Source organism: Hydractinia symbiolongicarpus, chromosome 11, assembly GCF_029227915.1.
Source record: "Hydractinia symbiolongicarpus strain clone_291-10 chromosome 11, HSymV2.1, whole genome shotgun sequence".
Lineage (NCBI taxonomy): Eukaryota > Metazoa > Cnidaria > Hydrozoa > Anthoathecata > Hydractiniidae > Hydractinia > Hydractinia symbiolongicarpus.
This window is the reverse complement of record NC_079885.1, coordinates 14,562,847-14,583,643: the sequence shown is the minus strand read 5'-3', so window position 1 is coordinate 14,583,643 and position 20,797 is coordinate 14,562,847. Positions and strand designations below refer to the sequence as shown.

The 20,797-nt window shown below is 39.9% G+C and overlaps 37 non-coding genes across 37 annotated transcripts; all 37 read right to left on the bottom strand.

Moving 5' to 3' along the window:
- Window positions 1-102: 102 nt before the first annotated feature.
- On the bottom strand, window positions 103-221 carry LOC130614975 (5S ribosomal RNA). Its single transcript, XR_008976065.1, has one exon. It is a non-coding gene; the product is annotated as a 5S ribosomal RNA (ribosomal RNA).
- A 450-nt stretch (window positions 222-671) lies between these two features.
- On the bottom strand, window positions 672-790 carry LOC130616545 (5S ribosomal RNA). Its single transcript, XR_008977626.1, has one exon. It is a non-coding gene; the product is annotated as a 5S ribosomal RNA (ribosomal RNA).
- Window positions 791-1,240: 450 nt separating this feature from the next.
- Window positions 1,241-1,359, bottom strand: LOC130614974 (5S ribosomal RNA). Its single transcript, XR_008976064.1, has one exon. It is a non-coding gene; the product is annotated as a 5S ribosomal RNA (ribosomal RNA).
- A 450-nt stretch (window positions 1,360-1,809) lies between these two features.
- Window positions 1,810-1,928, bottom strand: LOC130617960 (5S ribosomal RNA). Its single transcript, XR_008979035.1, has one exon. It is a non-coding gene; the product is annotated as a 5S ribosomal RNA (ribosomal RNA).
- Window positions 1,929-2,378: 450 nt separating this feature from the next.
- LOC130617076 (5S ribosomal RNA) lies at window positions 2,379-2,497 on the bottom strand. The gene has a single exon (XR_008978154.1). It is a non-coding gene; the product is annotated as a 5S ribosomal RNA (ribosomal RNA).
- Window positions 2,498-2,947: 450 nt separating this feature from the next.
- LOC130614973 (5S ribosomal RNA) lies at window positions 2,948-3,066 on the bottom strand. The gene has a single exon (XR_008976063.1). It is a non-coding gene; the product is annotated as a 5S ribosomal RNA (ribosomal RNA).
- A 450-nt stretch (window positions 3,067-3,516) lies between these two features.
- LOC130616921 (5S ribosomal RNA) lies at window positions 3,517-3,634 on the bottom strand. The gene has a single exon (XR_008977999.1). It is a non-coding gene; the product is annotated as a 5S ribosomal RNA (ribosomal RNA).
- Window positions 3,635-4,084: 450 nt separating this feature from the next.
- On the bottom strand, window positions 4,085-4,203 carry LOC130614972 (5S ribosomal RNA). Its single transcript, XR_008976062.1, has one exon. It is a non-coding gene; the product is annotated as a 5S ribosomal RNA (ribosomal RNA).
- A 450-nt stretch (window positions 4,204-4,653) lies between these two features.
- Window positions 4,654-4,773, bottom strand: LOC130618136 (5S ribosomal RNA). The gene has a single exon (XR_008979210.1). It is a non-coding gene; the product is annotated as a 5S ribosomal RNA (ribosomal RNA).
- Window positions 4,774-5,223: 450 nt separating this feature from the next.
- LOC130617549 (5S ribosomal RNA) lies at window positions 5,224-5,342 on the bottom strand. Its single transcript, XR_008978626.1, has one exon. It is a non-coding gene; the product is annotated as a 5S ribosomal RNA (ribosomal RNA).
- A 450-nt stretch (window positions 5,343-5,792) lies between these two features.
- LOC130618370 (5S ribosomal RNA) lies at window positions 5,793-5,911 on the bottom strand. Its single transcript, XR_008979444.1, has one exon. It is a non-coding gene; the product is annotated as a 5S ribosomal RNA (ribosomal RNA).
- Window positions 5,912-6,360: 449 nt separating this feature from the next.
- LOC130617047 (5S ribosomal RNA) lies at window positions 6,361-6,479 on the bottom strand. Its single transcript, XR_008978126.1, has one exon. It is a non-coding gene; the product is annotated as a 5S ribosomal RNA (ribosomal RNA).
- Window positions 6,480-6,929: 450 nt separating this feature from the next.
- LOC130617895 (5S ribosomal RNA) lies at window positions 6,930-7,047 on the bottom strand. Its single transcript, XR_008978972.1, has one exon. It is a non-coding gene; the product is annotated as a 5S ribosomal RNA (ribosomal RNA).
- A 450-nt stretch (window positions 7,048-7,497) lies between these two features.
- On the bottom strand, window positions 7,498-7,615 carry LOC130617894 (5S ribosomal RNA). The gene has a single exon (XR_008978971.1). It is a non-coding gene; the product is annotated as a 5S ribosomal RNA (ribosomal RNA).
- Window positions 7,616-8,065: 450 nt separating this feature from the next.
- LOC130617405 (5S ribosomal RNA) lies at window positions 8,066-8,184 on the bottom strand. The gene has a single exon (XR_008978482.1). It is a non-coding gene; the product is annotated as a 5S ribosomal RNA (ribosomal RNA).
- A 450-nt stretch (window positions 8,185-8,634) lies between these two features.
- On the bottom strand, window positions 8,635-8,753 carry LOC130616614 (5S ribosomal RNA). Its single transcript, XR_008977695.1, has one exon. It is a non-coding gene; the product is annotated as a 5S ribosomal RNA (ribosomal RNA).
- A 450-nt stretch (window positions 8,754-9,203) lies between these two features.
- Window positions 9,204-9,322, bottom strand: LOC130616544 (5S ribosomal RNA). Its single transcript, XR_008977625.1, has one exon. It is a non-coding gene; the product is annotated as a 5S ribosomal RNA (ribosomal RNA).
- A 450-nt stretch (window positions 9,323-9,772) lies between these two features.
- Window positions 9,773-9,891, bottom strand: LOC130614970 (5S ribosomal RNA). Its single transcript, XR_008976061.1, has one exon. It is a non-coding gene; the product is annotated as a 5S ribosomal RNA (ribosomal RNA).
- Window positions 9,892-10,341: 450 nt separating this feature from the next.
- LOC130617770 (5S ribosomal RNA) lies at window positions 10,342-10,459 on the bottom strand. Its single transcript, XR_008978846.1, has one exon. It is a non-coding gene; the product is annotated as a 5S ribosomal RNA (ribosomal RNA).
- Window positions 10,460-10,909: 450 nt separating this feature from the next.
- On the bottom strand, window positions 10,910-11,028 carry LOC130616543 (5S ribosomal RNA). The gene has a single exon (XR_008977624.1). It is a non-coding gene; the product is annotated as a 5S ribosomal RNA (ribosomal RNA).
- A 443-nt stretch (window positions 11,029-11,471) lies between these two features.
- LOC130614969 (5S ribosomal RNA) lies at window positions 11,472-11,590 on the bottom strand. Its single transcript, XR_008976060.1, has one exon. It is a non-coding gene; the product is annotated as a 5S ribosomal RNA (ribosomal RNA).
- Window positions 11,591-12,040: 450 nt separating this feature from the next.
- Window positions 12,041-12,159, bottom strand: LOC130616393 (5S ribosomal RNA). Its single transcript, XR_008977476.1, has one exon. It is a non-coding gene; the product is annotated as a 5S ribosomal RNA (ribosomal RNA).
- A 450-nt stretch (window positions 12,160-12,609) lies between these two features.
- LOC130618099 (5S ribosomal RNA) lies at window positions 12,610-12,728 on the bottom strand. Its single transcript, XR_008979174.1, has one exon. It is a non-coding gene; the product is annotated as a 5S ribosomal RNA (ribosomal RNA).
- Window positions 12,729-13,178: 450 nt separating this feature from the next.
- Window positions 13,179-13,297, bottom strand: LOC130617114 (5S ribosomal RNA). The gene has a single exon (XR_008978192.1). It is a non-coding gene; the product is annotated as a 5S ribosomal RNA (ribosomal RNA).
- A 450-nt stretch (window positions 13,298-13,747) lies between these two features.
- On the bottom strand, window positions 13,748-13,866 carry LOC130617716 (5S ribosomal RNA). The gene has a single exon (XR_008978792.1). It is a non-coding gene; the product is annotated as a 5S ribosomal RNA (ribosomal RNA).
- Window positions 13,867-14,316: 450 nt separating this feature from the next.
- Window positions 14,317-14,434, bottom strand: LOC130617769 (5S ribosomal RNA). Its single transcript, XR_008978845.1, has one exon. It is a non-coding gene; the product is annotated as a 5S ribosomal RNA (ribosomal RNA).
- A 450-nt stretch (window positions 14,435-14,884) lies between these two features.
- Window positions 14,885-15,003, bottom strand: LOC130616541 (5S ribosomal RNA). The gene has a single exon (XR_008977623.1). It is a non-coding gene; the product is annotated as a 5S ribosomal RNA (ribosomal RNA).
- A 443-nt stretch (window positions 15,004-15,446) lies between these two features.
- On the bottom strand, window positions 15,447-15,565 carry LOC130614968 (5S ribosomal RNA). The gene has a single exon (XR_008976059.1). It is a non-coding gene; the product is annotated as a 5S ribosomal RNA (ribosomal RNA).
- A 450-nt stretch (window positions 15,566-16,015) lies between these two features.
- Window positions 16,016-16,134, bottom strand: LOC130616392 (5S ribosomal RNA). Its single transcript, XR_008977475.1, has one exon. It is a non-coding gene; the product is annotated as a 5S ribosomal RNA (ribosomal RNA).
- A 450-nt stretch (window positions 16,135-16,584) lies between these two features.
- On the bottom strand, window positions 16,585-16,703 carry LOC130618098 (5S ribosomal RNA). The gene has a single exon (XR_008979173.1). It is a non-coding gene; the product is annotated as a 5S ribosomal RNA (ribosomal RNA).
- A 450-nt stretch (window positions 16,704-17,153) lies between these two features.
- Window positions 17,154-17,272, bottom strand: LOC130617113 (5S ribosomal RNA). The gene has a single exon (XR_008978191.1). It is a non-coding gene; the product is annotated as a 5S ribosomal RNA (ribosomal RNA).
- A 450-nt stretch (window positions 17,273-17,722) lies between these two features.
- On the bottom strand, window positions 17,723-17,841 carry LOC130617715 (5S ribosomal RNA). The gene has a single exon (XR_008978791.1). It is a non-coding gene; the product is annotated as a 5S ribosomal RNA (ribosomal RNA).
- Window positions 17,842-18,291: 450 nt separating this feature from the next.
- Window positions 18,292-18,410, bottom strand: LOC130614967 (5S ribosomal RNA). Its single transcript, XR_008976058.1, has one exon. It is a non-coding gene; the product is annotated as a 5S ribosomal RNA (ribosomal RNA).
- A 450-nt stretch (window positions 18,411-18,860) lies between these two features.
- Window positions 18,861-18,979, bottom strand: LOC130617112 (5S ribosomal RNA). Its single transcript, XR_008978190.1, has one exon. It is a non-coding gene; the product is annotated as a 5S ribosomal RNA (ribosomal RNA).
- Window positions 18,980-19,429: 450 nt separating this feature from the next.
- On the bottom strand, window positions 19,430-19,548 carry LOC130617289 (5S ribosomal RNA). The gene has a single exon (XR_008978367.1). It is a non-coding gene; the product is annotated as a 5S ribosomal RNA (ribosomal RNA).
- A 450-nt stretch (window positions 19,549-19,998) lies between these two features.
- LOC130614965 (5S ribosomal RNA) lies at window positions 19,999-20,117 on the bottom strand. The gene has a single exon (XR_008976056.1). It is a non-coding gene; the product is annotated as a 5S ribosomal RNA (ribosomal RNA).
- A 450-nt stretch (window positions 20,118-20,567) lies between these two features.
- LOC130617657 (5S ribosomal RNA) lies at window positions 20,568-20,686 on the bottom strand. The gene has a single exon (XR_008978734.1). It is a non-coding gene; the product is annotated as a 5S ribosomal RNA (ribosomal RNA).
- Window positions 20,687-20,797: the final 111 nt, after the last annotated feature.

The window sequence follows — 20,797 nt, the reverse complement described above, 5'->3', positions numbered from 1 at the left end:
AAACTTCTAATCATGTCCCTTACTTGATTTACTCAGCGGCTATTGCGTAAAAAAGATACGTCACAGTCGTAATGATAAATAATGTAACGTGAAAAAGTCAATAGCCTACGACACCGGGAGTTCCCAGGCGGTCCCCCATCCAAGTACTATCCCGGCCCGACGATGCTTAACTTCCGTGATCGGACGAGAACAGGTGTGTTCATCGTGGTATGGTCGTAGACAAACATACGGGTAGATATCTACGATTTATTAGCACATTACATCGAAAATGGTTTAAATTTTAAAGGTCATATTTCTTGACTGGCGCATCCGAAATAGGTCGTGTTTATGTGCATTTGAAAGCTCATTTCAAGTGCTATCCATTAATTACGACAACCATGCGCTTTAAGATTTCCGGTAAAAAGTTCCAACGAAGGCAATCTAGGGTACTTTTAGACTTAATTTTCATATGACAAAGTTAATTAGCAAAGTAACTACATCGCCATTTTCTTTGTCTGACGCTCTTAATCCATTCATTTGCGACGTGGTGCATTTATTGCAGCAAGATTGTAGCCCTTTTTAAGGAAAAGCAGCTTCTAATCATGTCTCTTACTTGATTTACTCGGCGGCTATTGCGTAAACAAGATACGTCACAGTCGTAATGATAAATAATGTAACGTGAAAAAGTCAATAGCCTACGACACCGGGAGTTCCCAGGCGGTCCCCCATCCAAGTACTATCCCGGCTCGACGATGCTTAACTTCCGTGATCGGACGAGAACAGGTGTGTTCATCGTGGTATGGTCGTAGACAAACAAACGGGCAGATATCTACGATTTATTAGCACATTACATCAAAAATGGTTTAAACTTTAAAGGTCATATTTCTTGACTGGATTATCCGAAATATGTCGTGTTTATGTGCATTTGAAAGCTCTTTTCAAACGCTATCCATTATTTACGACAACCATGCGCTATAAGATTTCTGGTAAAAAGTTCCAACGAAGGCAATCTAGGGTACTTTCAGACTTAATTTTCATATGACAAAGTTAATTAGCAAAGTAACTACATCGCCATTTTCTTTGTCTGACGCTCTTAATCCATTCATTTGCGTCGTGACGCATTTATTGCAGCAAGATTGTAGCCCTTTTTAGGGGAAAGAAACTTCTAATCATGTCCCTTACTTGATTTACTCAGCGGCTATTGCGTAAAAAAGATACGTCACAGTCGTAATGATAAATAATGTAACGTGAAAAAGTCAATAGCCTACGACACCGGGAGTTCCCAGGCGGTCCCCCATCCAAGTACTATCCCGGCCCGACGATGCTTAACTTCCGTGATCGGACGAGAACAGGTGTGTTCATCGTGGTATGGTCGTAGACAAACAAACGGGCAGATATCTACGATTTATTAGCACATTACATCGAAAATGGTTTAAACTTTAAAGGTTATATTTCTTGACTGGATTATCCGAAATATGTCGTGTTTATGTGCATTTGAAAGCTCTTTTCAAGCGCTATCGATTATTTACGACAACCATGCGCTTTAAGATTTCCGGTAAAAAGTTCCAACGAAGGCAATCTAAGGTACTTTCAGACTTAATTTTCATATGACAAAGTTATTTAGCAAATTAACTACATCGCCATTTTCTTTGTCTGACGCTCGTAATCCATTCATTTGCGACGTGGAGCATTTATTGCAGCCAGATCGTAGCCGTTTTGAAGGGAAAGAAACTTCTAATCAAGTCCCTTACTTGATTTACTCAGCGGCTATTGCGTCAAAAAGATACGTCACAGTCGTAATGATAAATAATGTAACGTGAAAAAGTCAATAGCCTTCGACACCGGGAGTTCCCAGGCGGTCCCCCATCCAAGTACTATCCCGGCCCGACGATGCTTAACTTCCGTGATCGTACGAGAACAGGTGTGTTCATCCTGGTATGGTCGTAGACAAACAAACGGGCAGATATCTACGAATTATTAGCACATTACATCGAAAATGGTTTAAATTTTAAAGGTCATATTTCTTGACTGGATTATCCGAAATATGTCGTGTTTATGTGCATTTGAAAGCTCTTTTCAAACGCTATCCATTATTTACGACTACCATGCGCTTTAAGATTTCTGGTAAAAAGTTCCAACGAAGGCAATCTAGGGTACTTTCAGACTTAATTTTCATATGACAAAGTTAATTAGCAAAGTAACTACATCGCCATTTTCTTTGTCTGACGCTCTTAATCCATTCATTTGCGTCGTGACGCATTTTGTGCAGCAAGATTGTAGCCCTTTTTAGGGGAAAGAAACTTCTAATCACGTCCCTTACTTGATTAACTCAGCGGCTATTGCGTAAAAAAGATACGTCACAGTCGTAATGATAAATAATGTAACGTGAAAAAGTCAATAGCCTACGACACCGGGAGTTCCCAGGCGGTCCCCCATCCAAGTACTATCCCGCCCCGACGATGCTTAACTTCCGTGATCGGACGAGAACAGGTGTGTTCATCGTGGTATGGTCGTAGACAAACAAACGCGCAGATATCTACGATTTATTAGCACATTACATCGAAAATGGTTTAAACTTTAAAGGTCATATTTCTTGACTGGATTATCCGAAATATGTCGTGTTTATGTGCATTTGAAAGCTCTTTTCAAACGCTATCCATTATTTACGACAACCATGCGCTTTAAGATTTCTGGTAAAAAGTTCCAACGAAGGCAATCTAGGGTACTTTCAGACTTAATTTTCATATGACAAAGTTAATTAGCAAAGTAACTACATCGCCATTTTCTTTGTCTGACGCTCTTAATCCATTCATTTGCGTCGTGACGCATTTATTGCAGCAAGATTGTAGCCCTTTTTAGGGGAAAGAAACTTCTAATCATGTCCCTTACTTGATTTACTCAGCGGCTATTGCGTAAAAAAGATACGTCACAGTCGTAATGATAAATAATGTAACGTGAAAAAGTCAATAGCCTACGACACCGGGAGTTCCCAGGCGGTCCCCCATCCAAGTACTATCCCGGCCCGACGATGCTTAACTTCCGTGATCGGACGAGAACAGGTGTGTTCATCGTGGTATGGTCGTAGACAAACAAACGGGCAGATATCTACGATTTATTAGCACATTACATCGAAAATGGTTTAAACTTTAAAGGTCATATTTCTTGACTGGATCATCCGAAATATGTCGTGTTTATGTGCATTTGAAAGCTCTTTTCAAGCGCTATCGATTATTTACGACAACCATGCGCTTTAAGATTTCCGGTAAAAAGTTCCAACGAAGGCAATCTAAGGTACTTTCAGACTTAATTTTCATATGACAAAGTTATTTAGCAAATTAACTACATCGCCATTTTCTTTGTCTGACGCTCGTAATCCATTCATTTGCGACGTGGAGCATTTATTGCAGCCAGATCGTAGCCGTTTTAAAGGGAAAGAAACTTCTAATCAAGTCCCTTACTTGATTTACTCAGCGGCTATTGCGTCAAAAAGATACGTCACAGTCGTAATGATAAATAATGTAACGTGAAAAAGTCAATAGCCTACGACACCGGGAGTTCCCAGGCGGTCCCCATCCAAGTACTATCCCGGCCCGACGATGCTTAACTTCCGTGATCGGACGAGAACAGGTGTGTTCATCGTGGTATGGTCGTAGACAAACAAACGGGCAGATATCTACGATTTATTAGCACATTACATCGAAAATGGTTTAAACTTTAAAGGTCATATTTCTTGACTGGATTATCCGAAATATGTCGTGTTTATGTGCATTTGAAAGCTCTTTTCAAACGCTATCCATTATTTACGACAACCATGCGCTTTAAGATTTCTGGTAAAAAGTTCCAACGAAGGCAATCTAGGGTACTTTCAGACTTAATTTTCATATGACAAAGTTAATTAGCAAAGTAACTACATCGCCATTTTCTTTGTCTGACGCTCTTAATCCATTCATTTGCGTAGTGACGCATTTTGTGCAGCAAGATTGTAGCCCTTTTTAGGGGAAAGAAACTTCTAATCATGTCCCTTACTTGATTAACTCAGCGGCTATTGCGTAAAAAAGATACGTCACAGTCGTAATGATAAATAATGTAACGTGAAAAAGTCAATAGCCTACGACACCGGGAGTTCCCAGGCGGTCCCCCATCCAAGTACTATCCCGGCCCGACGATGCTTAACTTCCGTGATCGGACGAGAACAGGTGTGTTCATCGTGGTATGGTCGTAGACAAACAAACGGGCAGATATCTACGATTTATTAGCACATTACATCGAAAATGGTTTAAACTTTAAAGGTCATATTTCTTGACTGGATTATCCGAAATATGTCGTGTTTATGTGCATTTGAAAGCTCTTTTCAAGCGCTATCGATTATTTACGACAACCATGCGCTTTAAGATTTCCGGTAAAAAGTTCCAACGAAGGCAATCTAAGGTACTTTCAGACTTAATTTTCATATGACAAAGTTATTTAGCAAATTAACTACATCGCCATTTTCTTTGTCTGACGCTCGTAATCCATTCATTTGCAACGTGGAGCATTTATTGCAGCCAGATCGTAGCCGTTTTGAAGGGAAAGAAACTTTTAATCAAGTCCCTTACTTGATTTACTCAGCGGCTATTGCGTCAAAAAGATACGTCACAGTCGTAATGATAAATAATGTAACGTGAAAAAGTCAATAGCCTACGACACCGGGAGATCCCAGGCGGTTCCCCCATCCAAGTACTATCCCGGCCCGACGATGCTTAACTTCCGTGATCGGACGAGAACAGGTGTGTTCATCGTGGTATGGTCGTAGACAAACAAACGGGCAGATATCTACGATTTATTAGCACATTACATCGAAAATGGTTTAAACTTTAAAGGTCATATTTCTTGACTGGATTATCCGAAATATGTCGTGTTTATGTGCATTTGAAAGCTCTTTTCAAGCGCTATCGATTATTTACGACAACCATGCGCTTTAAGATTTCCGGTAAAAAGTTCCAACGAAGGCAATCTAAGGTACTTTCAGACTTAATTTTCATATGACAAAGTTATTTAGCAAATTAACTACATCGCCATTTTCTTTGTCTGACGCTCGTAATCCATTCATTTGCAACGTGGAGCATTTATTGCAGCCAGATCGTAGCCGTTTTGAAGGGAAAGAAACTTTTAATCAAGTCCCTTACTTGATTTACTCAGCGGCTATTGCGTCAAAAAGATACGTCACAGTCGTAATGATAAATAATGTAACGTGAAAAAGTCAATAGCCTACGACACCGGGAGTTCCCAGGCGGTCCCCCATCCAAGTACTATCCCGGCCCGACAATGCTTAACTTCCGTGATCGTACGAGAACAGGTGTGTTCATCCTGGTATGGTCGTAGACAAACAAACGGGCAGATATCTACGAATTATTAGCACATTACATCGAAAATGGTTTAAATTTTAAAGGTCATATTTCTTGACTGGATTATCCGAAATATGTCGTGTTTATGTGCATTTGAAAGCTCTTTTCAAGCGCTATCCATTATTTACGACAACCATGCGCTTTAAGATTTCCGGTAAAAAGTTCCAACGAAGGCAATCTAGGGTACTTTCAGACTTAATTTTCTTATGACAAAGTTAATTAGCAAAGTAACTACATCGCCATTTTCTTTGTCTGACGCTCTTAATCCATTCATTTGCGACGTGGCGCATTTATTGCATCAAGATTGTAGCCCTTTTTAGGGGAAAGAAACTTCTAATCATGTCCCTTACTTGATTTACCTAGCGGCTATTGCGTAAAAAAGATACGTCACAGTCGTAATGATAAATAATGAAACGTGAAAAAGTCAATAGCCTACGACACCGGGAGATCTCAGGCGGTTCCCCCATCAAGTACTATCCCGGCCCGACGATGCTTAACTTCCGTGATCGGACGAGAACAGGTGTGTTCATCGTGGTATGGTCGTAGACAAACAAACGGGCAGATATCTACGATTTATTGGCACATTACATCGAAAATGGTTTAAACTTTAAAGGTCATATTTTTGACTGGATTATCCGCAATAGGTCGTGTTTATGTGCATTTGAAAGCTCTTTTCAAGCGCTATCAATTATTTACGACAACCATGCGCTTTAAGATTTCCGGTAAAAAGTTCCAACGAAGGCAATCTGGGGTACTTTCAGACTTAATTTTCATATGACAAAGTTAATTAGCAAAGTAACTACATCGCCATTTTCTTTGTCTGACGCTCTTAATCCATTCATTTGCGACGTGGTTCATTTATTGCAGCAAGATTGTAGCCCTTTTTAAGGGAAAGCAAATTCTAATCATGTCTCTTACTTGATTTACTCAGCGGCTAATGCGTAAAAAAGATACGTCACAATCGTAATGATAAATAATGTAACGTGAAAAAGTCAATAGCCTACGACACCGGGAGTTCCCAGGCGGTCCCCCATCCAAGTACTATCGCGGCCCGACGATGCTTAACTTCCGTGATCGGACGAGAACAGGTGTGTTCATCGTGGTATGGTCGTAGACAAACAAACGGGCAGATATCTACGATTTATTAGCACATTACATCGAAAATGGTTTAAACTTTAAAGGTCATATTTCTTGACTGGATTATCTGCAATAGGTCGTGTTTATGTGCATTTGAAAGCTCTTTTCAAGCGCTATCCATTATTTACGACAACCATGCGCTTTAAGATTTCCGGTAAAAAGTTCCAACGAAGGCAATCTGGGGGACTTTCAGACTTAATTTTCATATGACAAAGTTAATTAGCAAAGTAACTACATCGCCATTTTCTTTGTCTGACGCTCTTAATCCATTCATTTGCGACGTGGCGCATTTATTGCAGCAAGATTGTAGCCCTTTTTAAGGGAAAGCAACTTCAAATCATGTCTCTTACTTGATTTACTCAGCGGCTATTGCGTAAAAAAGATACGTCACAGTCGTAATGATAAATAATGTAACGTAAAAAAGTCAATAGCCTACGACACCGGGAGTTCCCAGGCGGTCCCCCATCCAAGTACTATCCCGGCCCGACGATGCTTAACTTCCGTGATGGACGAGAACAGGTGTGTTCATCGTGGTATGGTCGTAGACAAACATACGGGTAGATATCTACGATTTATTAGCACATTACATCGAAAATGGTTTAAATTTTAAAGGTCATATTTCTTAACTGGAGCATCCGAAATAGGTCGTGTTTATGTGCATTTGAAAGCTCTTTTCAAGCGCTATCAATTATTTACGACAACCATGCGCTTTAAGATTTCCGGTAAAAAGTTCCAACGAAGGCAATCTGGGGTACTTTCCGACTTAATTTTCATATGACAAAGTTAATTAGCAAAGTAACTACATCGCCATTTTCTTTGTCTGACGCTCTTAATCCATTCATTTGCGACGTGGTTCATTTATTGCAGCAAGATTGTAGCCCTTTTTAAGGGAAAGCAACTTCAAATTATGTCTCTTACTTGATTTACTCAGCGGCTATTGCGTAAAAAAGATACGTCACAGTCGTAATGATAAATAATGTAACGTAAAAAAGTCAATAGCCTACGACACCGGGAGTTCCCAGGCGGTCCCCCATCCAAGTACTATCCCGGCCCGACGATGCTTAACTTCCGTGATGGACGAGAACAGGTGTGTTCATCGTGGTATGGTCGTAGACAAACATACGGGTAGATATCTACGATTTATTAGCACATTACATCGAAAATGGTTTTAATTTTAAAGGTCATATTTCTTGACTGGAGCATCCGAAATAGGTCGTGTTTATGTGCATTTGAAAGCTCATTTCAAGTGCTATCCATTAATTACGACAACCATGCGCTTTAAGATTTCCGGTAAAAAGTTCCAACGAAGGCAATCTAGGGTACTTTTAGACTTAATTTTCATATGACAAAGTTAATTAGCAAAGTAACTACATCGCCATTTTCTTTGTCTGACGCTCTTAATCCATTCATTTGCGACGTGGTGCATTTATTGCAGCAAGATTGTAGCCCTTTTTAAGGAAAAGCAAATTCTAATCATGTCTCTTACTTGATTTACTCGGCGGCTATTGCGTAAACAAGATACGTCACAGTCGTAATGATAAATAATGTAACGTGAAAAAGTCAATAGCCTACGACACCAGGAGTTCCCAGGCGGTCCCCCATCCAAGTACTATCCCGGCTTGACGATGCTTAACTTCCGTGATCGGACGAGAACAGGTGTGTTCATCGTGGTATGGTCGTAGACAAACAAACGGGCAGATATCTACGATTTATTAGCACATTACATCAAAAATGGTTTAAATTTTAAAGGTCATATTTCTTGACTGGATTATCCGAAATATGTCGTGTTTATGTGCATTTGAAAGCTCTTTTCAAACGCTATCCATTATTTACGACAACCATGCGCTTTAAGATTTCTGGTAAAAAGTTCCAACGAAGGCAATCTAGGGTACTTTCAGACTTAATTTTCATATGACAAAGTTAATTAGCAAAGTAACTACATCGCCATTTTCTTTGTCTGACGCTCTTAATCCATTCATTTGCGTCGTGACGCATTTATTGCAGCAAGATTGTAGCCCTTTTTAGGGGAAAGAAACTTCTAATCATGTCCCTTACTTGATTTACTCAGCGGCTATTGCGTAAAAAAGATACCTCACAGTCGTAATGATAAATAATGTAACGTGAAAAAGTCAATAGCCTACGACACCGGGAGTTCCCAGGCGGTCCCTCATCCAAGTACTATCCCGGCCCGACGATGCTTAACTTCCGTGATCGGACGAGAACAGGTGTGTTCATCGTGGTATGGTCGTAGACAAACATACGGGTAGATATCTACGATTTATTAGCACATTACATCGAAAATGGTTTAAATTTTGAAGGTCATATTTCTTGACTGGAGCATCCGAAATAGGTCGTGTTTATGTGCATTTGAAAGCTCATTTCAAGTGCTATCCATTAATTACGACAACCATGCGCTTTAAGATTTCCGGTAAAAAGTTCCAACGAAGGCAATCTAGGGTACTTTTAGACTTAATTTTCATATGACAAAGTTAATTAGCAAAGTAACTACATCGCCATTTTCTTTGTCTGACGCTCTTAATCCATTCATTTGCGACGTGGTGCATTTATTGCAGCAAGATTGTAGCCCTTTTTAAGGAAAAGCAGCTTCTAATCATGTCTCTTACTTGATTTACTCGGCGGCTGTTGCGTAAACAAGATACGTCACAGTCGTAATGATAAATAATGTAACGTGAAAAAGTCAATAGCCTACGACACCGGGAGTTCCCAGGCGGTCCCCCATCCAAGTACTATCCCGGCTCGACGATGCTTAACTTCCGTGATCGGACGAGAACAGGTGTGTTCATCGTGGTATGGTCGTAGACAAACAAACGGGCAGATATCTACGATTTATTAGCACATTACATCGAAAATGGTTTAAACTTTAAAGGTCATATTTCTTGACTGGATTATCCGCAATAGGTCGTGTTTATGTGCATTTGAAAGCTCTTTTCAAGCGCTATCCATTATTTACGACAACCATGCGCTTTAAGATTTCCGGTAAAAAGTTCCAACGAAGGCAATCTGGGGGACTTTCAGACTTAATTTTCATATGACAAAGTTAATTAGCAAAGTAACTACATCGCCATTTTCTTTGTCTGACGCTCTTAATCCATTCATTTGCGACGTGGCGCATTTATTGCAGCAAGATTGTAGCCCTTTTTAAGGGAAAGCAACTTCAAATCATGTCTCTTACTTGATTTACTCAGCGGCTATTGCGTAAAAAAGATACGTCACAGTCGTAATGATAAATAATGTAACGTAAAAAAGTCAATAGCCTACGACACCGGGAGTTCCCAGGCGGTCCCCCATCCAAGTACTATCCCGGCCCGACGATGCTTAACTTCCGTGATCGGACGAGAACAGGTGTGTTCATCGTGGTATGGTCGTAGACAAAAAAACGGGCAGATATCTACCATTTATTAGCACATTTCATCGAAAATGGTTTAAACTTTAAAGGTCATATTTCTTGACTGGATTATCCGAAATATGTCGTGTTTATGTGCATTTGAAAGCTCTTTTCAAGCGCTATCCATTATTTACGACAACCATGCGCTTTAAGATTTCCGGTAAAAAGTTCCAACGAAGGCAATCTGGGGGACTTTCAGACTTAATTTTCATATGACAAAGTTAATTAGAAAAGAAACTACATCGCCATTTTCTTTGTCTGACGCTCTTAATCCATTCGTTTGCGACGTGGCGCATTTATTGCAGCAAGATTGTAGCCCTTTTTAAGGGAAAGCAACTTCTAATCATGTCTCTTACTTGATTTACTCAGCGGCTATTGCGTAAAAAATATACGTCACAGTCGTAATGATAAATAATGTAACGTAAAAAAGTCAATAGCCTACGACACCTGGAGTTCCCAGGCGGTCCCCCATCCAAGTACTATCCCGGCCCGACGATGCTTAACTTCCGTGATGGACGAGAACAGGTGTGTTCATCGTGGTATGGTCGTAGACAAACATACGGGTAGATATCTACGATTTATTAGCACATTACATCGAAAATGGTTTAAATTTTAAAGGTCATATTTCTTGACTGGAGCATCCGAAATAGGTCGTGTTTATGTGCATTTGAAAGCTCATTTCAAGTGCTATCCATTAATTACGACAACCATGCGCTTTAAGATTTCCGGTAAAAAGTTCCAACGAAGGCAATCTAGGGTACTTTTAGACTTAATTTTCATATGACAAAGTTAATTAGCAAAGTAACTACATCGCCATTTTCTTTGTCTGACGCTCTTAATCCATTCATTTGCGACGTGGTGCATTTATTGCAGCAAGATTGTAGCCCTTTTTAAGGAAAAGCAGCTTCTAATCATGTCTCTTACTTGATTTACTCGGCGGCTATTGCGTAAACAAGATACGTCACATTCGTAATGATAAATAATGTAACGTGAAAAAGTCAATAGCCTACGACACCGGGAGTTCCCAGGCGGTCCCCCATCCAAGTACTATCCCGGCTCGACGATGCTTAACTTCCGTGATCGGACGAGAACAGGTGTGTTCATCGTGGTATGGTCGTAGACAAACAAACGGGCAGATAGCTACGATTTATTAGCACATTACATCAAAAATGGTTTAAATTTTAAAGGTCATATTTCTTGACTGGATTATCCGAAATATGTCGTGTTTATGTGCATTTGAAAGCTCTTTTCAAACGCTATCCATTATTTACGACAACCATGCGCTTTAAGATTTCTGGTAAAAAGTTCCAACGAAGGCAATCTAGGGTACTTTCAGACTTAATTTTCATATGACAAAGTTAATTAGCAAAGTAACTACATCGCCATTTTCTTTGTCTGACGCTCTTAATCCATTCATTTGCGTCGTGACGCATTTATTGCAGCAAGATTGTAGCCCTTTTTAGGGGAAAGAAACTTCTAATCATGTCCCTTACTTGATTTACTCAGCGCGTAAAAAAGATACCTCACAGTCGTAATGATAAATAATGTAACGTGAAAAAGTCAATAGCCTACGACACCGGGAGTTCCCAGGCGGTCCCCCATCCAAGTACTATCCCGGCCCGACGATGCTTAACTTCCGTGATCGGACGAGAACAGGTGTGTTCATCGTGGTATGGTCGTAGACAAAAATACGGGTAGATATCTACGATTTATTAGCACATTACATCGAAAATGGTTTAAATTTTAAAGGTCATATTTCTTGACTGGAGCATCCGAAATAGGTCGTGTTTATGTGCATTTGAAAGCTCATTTCAAGTGCTATCCATTAATTACGACAACCATGCGCTTTAAGATTTCCGGTAAAAAGTTCCAACGAAGGCAATCTAGGGTACTTTTAGACTTAATTTTCATATGACAAAGTTAATTAGCAAAGTAACTACATCGCCATTTTCTTTGTCTGACGCTCTTAATCCATTCATTTGCGTCGTGACGCATTTATTGCAGCAAGATTGTAGCCCTTTTTAGGGGAAAGAAACTTCTAATCATGTCCCTTACTTGATTTACTCAGCGGCTATTGCGTAAAAAAGATACGTCACAGTCGTAATGATAAATAATGTAACGTGAAAAAGTCAATAGCCTACGACACCGGGAGTTCCCAGGCGGTCCCCCATCCAAGTACTATCCCGGCCTGACGATGCTTAACTTCCGTGATCGGACGAGAACAGGTGTGTTCATCGTGGTATGGTCGTAGACAAACAAACGGGCAGATATCTACGATTTATTAGCACATTACATCGAAAATGGTTTAAACTTTAAAGGTTATATTTCTTGACTGGATTATCCGAAATATGTCGTGTTTATGTGCATTTGAAAGCTCTTTTCAAGCGCTATCGATTATTTACGACAACCATGCGCTTTAAGATTTCCGGTAAAAAGTTCCAACGAAGGCAATCTAAGGTACTTTCAGACTTAATTTTCATATGACAAAGTTATTTAGCAAATTAACTACATCGCCATTTTCTTTGTCTGACGCTCGTAATCCATTCATTTGCGACGTGGAGCATTTATTGCAGCCAGATCGTAGCCGTTTTGAAGGGAAAGAAACTTCTAATCAAGTCCCTTACTTGATTTACTCAGCGGCTATTGCGTCAAAAAGATACGTCACAGTCGTAATGATAAATAATGTAACGTGAAAAAGTCAATAGCCTACGACACCGGGAGTTCCCAGGCGGTCCCCCATCCAAGTACTATCCCGGCCCGACGATGCTTAAGTTCCGTGATCGTACGAGAACAGGTGTGTTCATCCTGGTATGGTCGTAGACAAACAAACGGGCAGATATCTACGAATTATTAGCACATTACATCGAAAATGGTTTAAATTTTAAAGGTCATATTTCTTAACTGGATTATCCGAAATATGTCGTGTTTATGTGCATTTGAAAGCTCTTTTCAAGCGCTATCCATTATTTACGACAACCATGCGCTTTAAGATTTCCGGTAAAAAGTTCCAACGAAGGCAATCTAAGGTACTTTCAGACTTAATTTTCATATGACAAAGTTATTTAGCAAATTAACTACATCGCCATTTTCTTTGTCTGACGCTCGTAATCCATTCATTTGCGACGTGGAGCATTTATTGCAGCCAGATCGTAGCCGTTTTGAAGGGAAAGAAACTTCTAATCAAGTCCTTTACTTGATTTACTCAGCGGCTATTGCGTCAAAAAGATACGTCACAGTCGTAATGATAAATAATGTAACGTGAAAAAGTCAATAGCCTACGACACCGGGAGTTCCCAGGCGGTCCCCCATCCAAGTACTATCCCGGCCCGACGATGCTTAACTTCCGTGATCGTACGAGAACAGGTGTGTTCATCCTGGTATGGTCGTAGACAAACAAACGGGCAGATATCTACGAATTATTAGCACATTACATCGAAAATGGTTTAAATTTTAAAGGTCATATTTCTTAACTGGATTATCCGAAATATGTCGTGTTTATGTGCATTTGAAAGCTCTTTTCAAGCGCTATCCATTATTTACGACAACCATGCGTTTTAAGGTTTCCGGTAAAAAGTTCCAACGAAGGCAATCTAGGGTACTTTCAGACTTAATTTTCTTATGACAAAGTTAATTAGCAAAGTAACTACATCGCCATTTTCTTTGTCTGACGCTCTTAATCCATTCATTTGCGACGTGGCGCATTTATTGCAGCAAGATTGTAGCCCTTTTTAGGGGAAAGAAACTTCTAATCATGTCCCTTACTTGATTTACTTAGCGGCTATTGCGTAAAAAAGATACGTCACAGTCGTAATGATAAATAATGTAACGTGAAAAAGTCAATAGCCTACGACACCGGGAGTTCCCAGGCGGTCCCCCATCCAAGTACTATCCCGGCTCGAAGATGCTTAACTTCCGTGATCGGACGAGAACAGGTGTGTTCATCGTGGTATGGTCGTAGACAAACAAACGGGCAGATATCTACGATTTATTAGCACATTACATCAAAAATGGTTTAAACTTTAAAGGTCATATTTCTTGACTGGATTATCCGAAATATGTCGTGTTTATGTGCATTTGAAAGCTCTTTTCAAACGCTATCCATTATTTACGACAACCATGCGCTTTAAGATTTCTGGTAAAAAGTTCCAACGAAGGCAATCTGGGGGACTTTCAGACTTAATTTTCATATGACAAAGTTAATTAGAAAAGAAACTACATCGCCATTTTCTTTGTCTGACGCTCTTAATCCATTCGTTTGCGACGTGGCGCATTTATTGCAGCAAGATTGTAGCCCTTTTTAAGGGAAAGCAACTTCTAATCATGTCTCTTACTTGATTTACTCAGCGGCTATTGCGTAAAAAATATACGTCACAGTCGTAATGATAAATAATGTAACGTAAAAAAGTCAATAGCCTACGACACCTGGAGTTCCCAGGCGGTCCCCCATCCAAGTACTATCCCGGCCCGACGATGCTTAACTTCCGTGATGGACGAGAACAGGTGTGTTCATCGTGGTATGGTCGTAGACAAACATACGGGTAGATATCTACGATTTATTAGCACATTACATCGAAAATGGTTTAAATTTTAAAGGTCATATTTCTTGACTGGAGCATCCGAAATAGGTCGTGTTTATGTGCATTTGAAAGCTCATTTCAAGTGCTATCCATTAATTACGACAACCATGCGCTTTAAGATTTCCGGTAAAAAGTTCCAACGAAGGCAATCTAGGGTACTTTTAGACTTAATTTTCATATGACAAAGTTAATTAGCAAAGTAACTACATCGCCATTTTCTTTGTCTGACGCTCTTAATCCATTCATTTGCGACGTGGTGCATTTATTGCAGCAAGATTGTAGCCCTTTTTAAGGAAAAGCAGCTTCTAATCATGTCTCTTACTTGATTTACTCGGCGGCTATTGCGTAAACAAGATACGTCACATTCGTAATGATAAATAATGTAACGTGAAAAAGTCAATAGCCTACGACACCGGGAGTTCCCAGGCGGTCCCCCATCCAAGTACTATCCCGGCTCGACGATGCTTAACTTCCGTGATCGGACGAGAACAGGTGTGTTCATCGTGGTATGGTCGTAGACAAACAAACGGGCAGATAGCTACGATTTATTAGCACATTACATCAAAAATGGTTTAAATTTTAAAGGTCATATTTCTTGACTGGATTATCCGAAATATGTCGTGTTTATGTGCATTTGAAAGCTCTTTTCAAACGCTATCCATTATTTACGACAACCATGCGCTTTAAGATTTCTGGTAAAAAGTTCCAACGAAGGCAATCTAGGGTACTTTCAGACTTAATTTTCATATGACAAAGTTAATTAGCAAAGTAACTACATCGCCATTTTCTTTGTCTGACGCTCTTAATCCATTCATTTGCGTCGTGACGCATTTATTGCAGCAAGATTGTAGCCCTTTTTAGGGGAAAGAAACTTCTAATCATGTCCCTTACTTGATTTACTCAGCGCGTAAAAAAGATACCTCACAGTCGTAATGATAAATAATGTAACGTGAAAAAGTCAATAGCCTACGACACCGGGAGTTCCCAGGCGGTCCCCCATCCAAGTACTATCCCGGCCCGACGATGCTTAACTTCCGTGATCGGACGAGAACAGGTGTGTTCATCGTGGTATGGTCGTAGACAAAAATACGGGTAGATATCTACGATTTATTAGCACATTACATCGAAAATGGTTTAAATTTTAAAGGTCATATTTCTTGACTGGAGCATCCGAAATAGGTCGTGTTTATGTGCATTTGAAAGCTCATTTCAAGTGCTATCCATTAATTACGACAACCATGCGCTTTAAGATTTCCGGTAAAAAGTTCCAACGAAGGCAATCTAGGGTACTTTTAGACTTAATTTTCATATGACAAAGTTAATTAGCAAAGTAACTACATCGCCATTTTCTTTGTCTGACGCTCTTAATCCATTCATTTGCGTCGTGACGCATTTATTGCAGCAAGATTGTAGCCCTTTTTAGGGGAAAGAAACTTCTAATCATGTCCCTTACTTGATTTACTCAGCGGCTATTGCGTAAAAAAGATACGTCACAGTCGTAATGATAAATAATGTAACGTGAAAAAGTCAATAGCCTACGACACCGGGAGTTCCCAGGCGGTCCCCCATCCAAGTACTATCCCGGCCTGACGATGCTTAACTTCCGTGATCGGACGAGAACAGGTGTGTTCATCGTGGTATGGTCGTAGACAAACAAACGGGCAGATATCTACGATTTATTAGCACATTACATCGAAAATGGTTTAAACTTTAAAGGTTATATTTCTTGACTGGATTATCCGAAATATGTCGTGTTTATGTGCATTTGAAAGCTCTTTTCAAGCGCTATCGATTATTTACGACAACCATGCGCTTTAAGATTTCCGGTAAAAAGTTCCAACGAAGGCAATCTAAGGTACTTTCAGACTTAATTTTCATATGACAAAGTTATTTAGCAAATTAACTACATCGCCATTTTCTTTGTCTGACGCTCGTAATCCATTCATTTGCGACGTGGAGCATTTATTGCAGCCAGATCGTAGCCGTTTTGAAGGGAAAGAAACTTCTAATCAAGTCCCTTACTTGATTTACTCAGCGGCTATTGCGTCAAAAAGATACGTCACAGTCGTAATGATAAATAATGTAACGTGAAAAAGTCAATAGCCTACGACACCGGGAGTTCCCAGGCGGTCCCCCATCCAAGTACTATCCCGGCCCGACGATGCTTAAGTTCCGTGATCGTACGAGAACAGGTGTGTTCATCCTGGTATGGTCGTAGACAAACAAACGGGCAGATATCTACGAATTATTAGCACATTACATCGAAAATGGTTTAAATTTTAAAGGTCATATTTCTTAACTGGATTATCCGAAATATGTCGTGTTTATGTGCATTTGAAAGCTCTTTTCAAGCGCTATCCATTATTTACGACAACCATGCGCTTTAAGATTTCCGGTAAAAAGTTCCAACGAAGGCAATCTAAGGTACTTTCAGACTTAATTTTCATATGACAAAGTTATTTAGCAAATTAACTACATCGCCATTTTCTTTGTCTGACGCTCGTAATCCATTCATTTGCGACGTGGAGCATTTATTGCAGCCAGATCGTAGCCGTTTTGAAGGGAAAGAAACTTCTAATCAAGTCCTTTACTTGATTTACTCAGCGGCTATTGCGTCAAAAAGATACGTCACAGTCGTAATGATAAATAATGTAACGTGAAAAAGTCAATAGCCTACGACACCGGGAGTTCCCAGGCGGTCCCCCATCCAAGTACTATCCCGGCCCGACGATGCTTAACTTCCGTGATCGTACGAGAACAGGTGTGTTCATCCTGGTATGGTCGTAGACAAACAAACGGGCAGATATCTACGAATTATTAGCACATTACATCGAAAATGGTTTAAATTTTAAAGGTCATATTTCTTAACTGGATTATCCGAAATATGTCGTGTTTATGTGCATTTGAAAGCTCTTTTCAAGCGCTATCCATTATTTACGACAACCATGCGTTTTAAGGTTTCCGGTAAAAAGTTCCAACGAAGGCAATCTAGGGTACTTTCAGACTTAATTTTCTTATGACAAAGTTAATTAGCAAAGTAACTACATCGCCATTTTCTTTGTCTGACGCTCTTAATCCATTCATTTGCGACGTGGCGCATTTATTGCAGCAAGATTGTAGCCCTTTTTAGGGGAAAGAAACTTCTAATCATGTCCCTTACTTGATTTACTTAGCGGCTATTGCGTAAAAAAGATACGTCACAGTCGTAATGATAAATAATGTAACGTGAAAAAGTCAATAGCCTACGACACCGGGAGTTCCCAGGCGGTCCCCCATCCAAGTACTATCCCGGCTCGAAGATGCTTAACTTCCGTGATCGGACGAGAACAGGTGTGTTCATCGTGGTATGGTCGTAGACAAACAAACGGGCAGATATCTACGATTTATTAGCACATTACATCAAAAATGGTTTAAACTTTAAAGGTCATATTTCTTGACTGGATTATCCGAAATATGTCGTGTTTATGTGCATTTGAAAGCTCTTTTCAAACGCTATCCATTATTTACGACAACCATGCGCTTTAAGATTTCTGGTAAAAAGTTCCAACGAAGGCAATCTAGGGTACTTTCAGACTTAATTTTCATATGACAAAGTTAATTAGCAAAGTAACTACATCGCCATTTTCTTTGTCTGACGCTCTTAATCCATTCATTTGCGTCGTGACGCATTTATTGCAGCAAGATTGTAGCCCTTTTTAGGGGAAAGAAACTTCTAATCATGTCCCTTACTTGATTTACTCAGCGGCTATTGCGTAAAAAAGATACGTCACAGTCGTAATGATAAATAATGTAACGTGAAAAAGTCAATAGCCTACGACACCGGGAGTTCCCAGGCGGTCCCCCATCCAAGTACTATCCCGGCCCGACGATGCTTAACTTCCGTGATCGGACGAGAACAGGTGTGTTCATCGTGGTATGGTCGTAGACAAACAAACGGGCAGATATCTACGATTTATTAGCACATTACATCGAAAATGGTTTAAACTTTAAAGGTTATATTTCTTGACTGGATTATCCGAAATATGTCGTGTTTATGTGCATTTGAAAGCTCTTTTCAAGCGCTATCCATTATTTACGACAACCATGCGCTTTAAGATTTCCGGTAAAAAGTTCCAACGAAGGCAATCTAAGGTACTTTCAGACTTAATTTTCATATGACAAAGTTATTTAGCAAATTAACTACATCGCCATTTTCTTTGTCTGACGCTCGTAATCCATTCATTTGCGACGTGGAGCATTTATTGCAGCGAGATCGTAGCCGTTTTGAAGGGAAAGAAACTTCTAATCAAGTCCTTTACTTGATTTACTCAGCGGCTATTGCGTCAAAAAGATACGTCACAGTCGTAATGATAAATAATGTAACGTGAAAAAGTCAATAGCCTACGACACCGGGAGTTCCCAGGCGGTCCCCCATCCAAGTACTATCCCGGCCCGACGATGCTTAACTTCCGTGATCGTACGAGAACAGGTGTGTTCATCCTGGTATGGTCGTAGACAAACAAACGGGCAGATATCTACGAATTATTAGCACATTACATCGAAAATGGTTTAAATTTTAAAGGTCATATTTCTTAACTGGATTATCCGAAATATGTCGTGTTTATGTGCATTTGAAAGCTCTTTTCAAGCGCTATCCATTATTTACGACAACCATGCGTTTTAAGATTTCCGGTAAAAAGTTCCAACGAAGGCAATCTAGGGTACTTTCAGACTTAATTTTCTTATGACAAAGTTAATTAGCAAAGTAACTACATCGCCATTTTCTTTGTCTGACGCTCTTAATCCATTCATTTGCGACGTGGCGCATTTATTGCAGCAAGACTGTAGCCCTTTTTAGGGGAAAGAAACTTCTAATCATGTCCCTTACTTGATTTACTTAGCGGCTATTGCGTAAAAAAGATACGTCACAGTCATAATGATAAATAATGTAACGTGAAAAAGTCAATAGCCTACGACACCGGGAGTTCCCAGGCGGTCCCCCATCCAAGTACTATCCCGGCTCGACGATGCTTAACTTCCGTGATCGGACGAGAACAGGTGTGTTCATCGTGGTACGGTCGTAGACAAACAAACGGGCAGATATCTACGATTTATTAGCACATTACATCAAAAATGGTTTAAACTTTAAAGGTCATATTTCTTGACTGGATTATCCGAAATATGTCGTGTTTATGTGCATTTGAAAGCTCTTTTCAAACGCTATCCATTATTTACGACAACCATGCGCTTTAAGATTTCTGGTAAAAAGTTCCAACGAAGGCAATCTAGGGTACTTTCAGACTTAATTTTCATATGACAAAGTTAATTAGCAAAGTAACTACATCGCCATTTTCTTTGTCTGACGCTCTTAATCCATTCATTTGCGTCGTGACGCATTTATTGCAGCAAGATTGTAGCCCTTTTTAGGGGAAAGAAACTTCTAATCATGTCCCTTACTTGATTTACTCAGCGGCTATTGCGTAAAAAAGATACGTCACAGTCGTAATGATAAATAATGTAACGTGAAAAAGTCAATAGCCTACGACACCGGGAGTTCCCAGGCGGTCCCCCATCCAAGTACTATCCCGGCCCGACGATGCTTAACTTCCGTGATCGGACGAGAACAGGTGTGTTCATCGTGGTATGGTCGTAGACAAACAAACTGGCAGATATCTACGATTTATTAGCACATTACATCGAAAATGGTTTAAACTTTAAAGGTTATATTTCTTGACTGGATTATCCGAAATATGTCGTGTTTATGTGCATTTGAAAGCTCTTTTCAAGCGCTATCGATTATTTACGACAACCATGCGCTTTAAGATTTCCGGTAAAAAGTTCCAACGAAGGCAATCTAAGGTACTTTCAGACTTAATTTTCATATGACAAAGTTATTTAGCAAATTAACTACATCGCCATTTTCTTTGTCTGACGCTCGTAATCCATTCATTTGCGACGTGGAGCATTTATTGCAGCCAGATCGTAGCCGTTTTGAAGGGAAAGAAACTTCTAATCAAGTCCCTTACTTGATTTACTCAGCGGCTATTGCGTCAAAAAGATACGTCACAGTCGTAATGATAAATAATGTAACGTGAAAAAGTCAATAGCCTACGACACCGGGAGTTCCCAGGCGGTCCCCCATCCAAGTACTATCCCGGCCCGACGATGCTTAACTTCCGTGATCGTACGAAAACAGGTGTGTTCATCTTGGTATGGTCGTAGACAAACAAACGGGCAGATATCTACGAATTATTAGCACATTACATCGAAAATGGTTTAAATTTTAAAGGTCATATTTCTTGACTGGATTATCCGAAATATGTCGTGTTTATGTG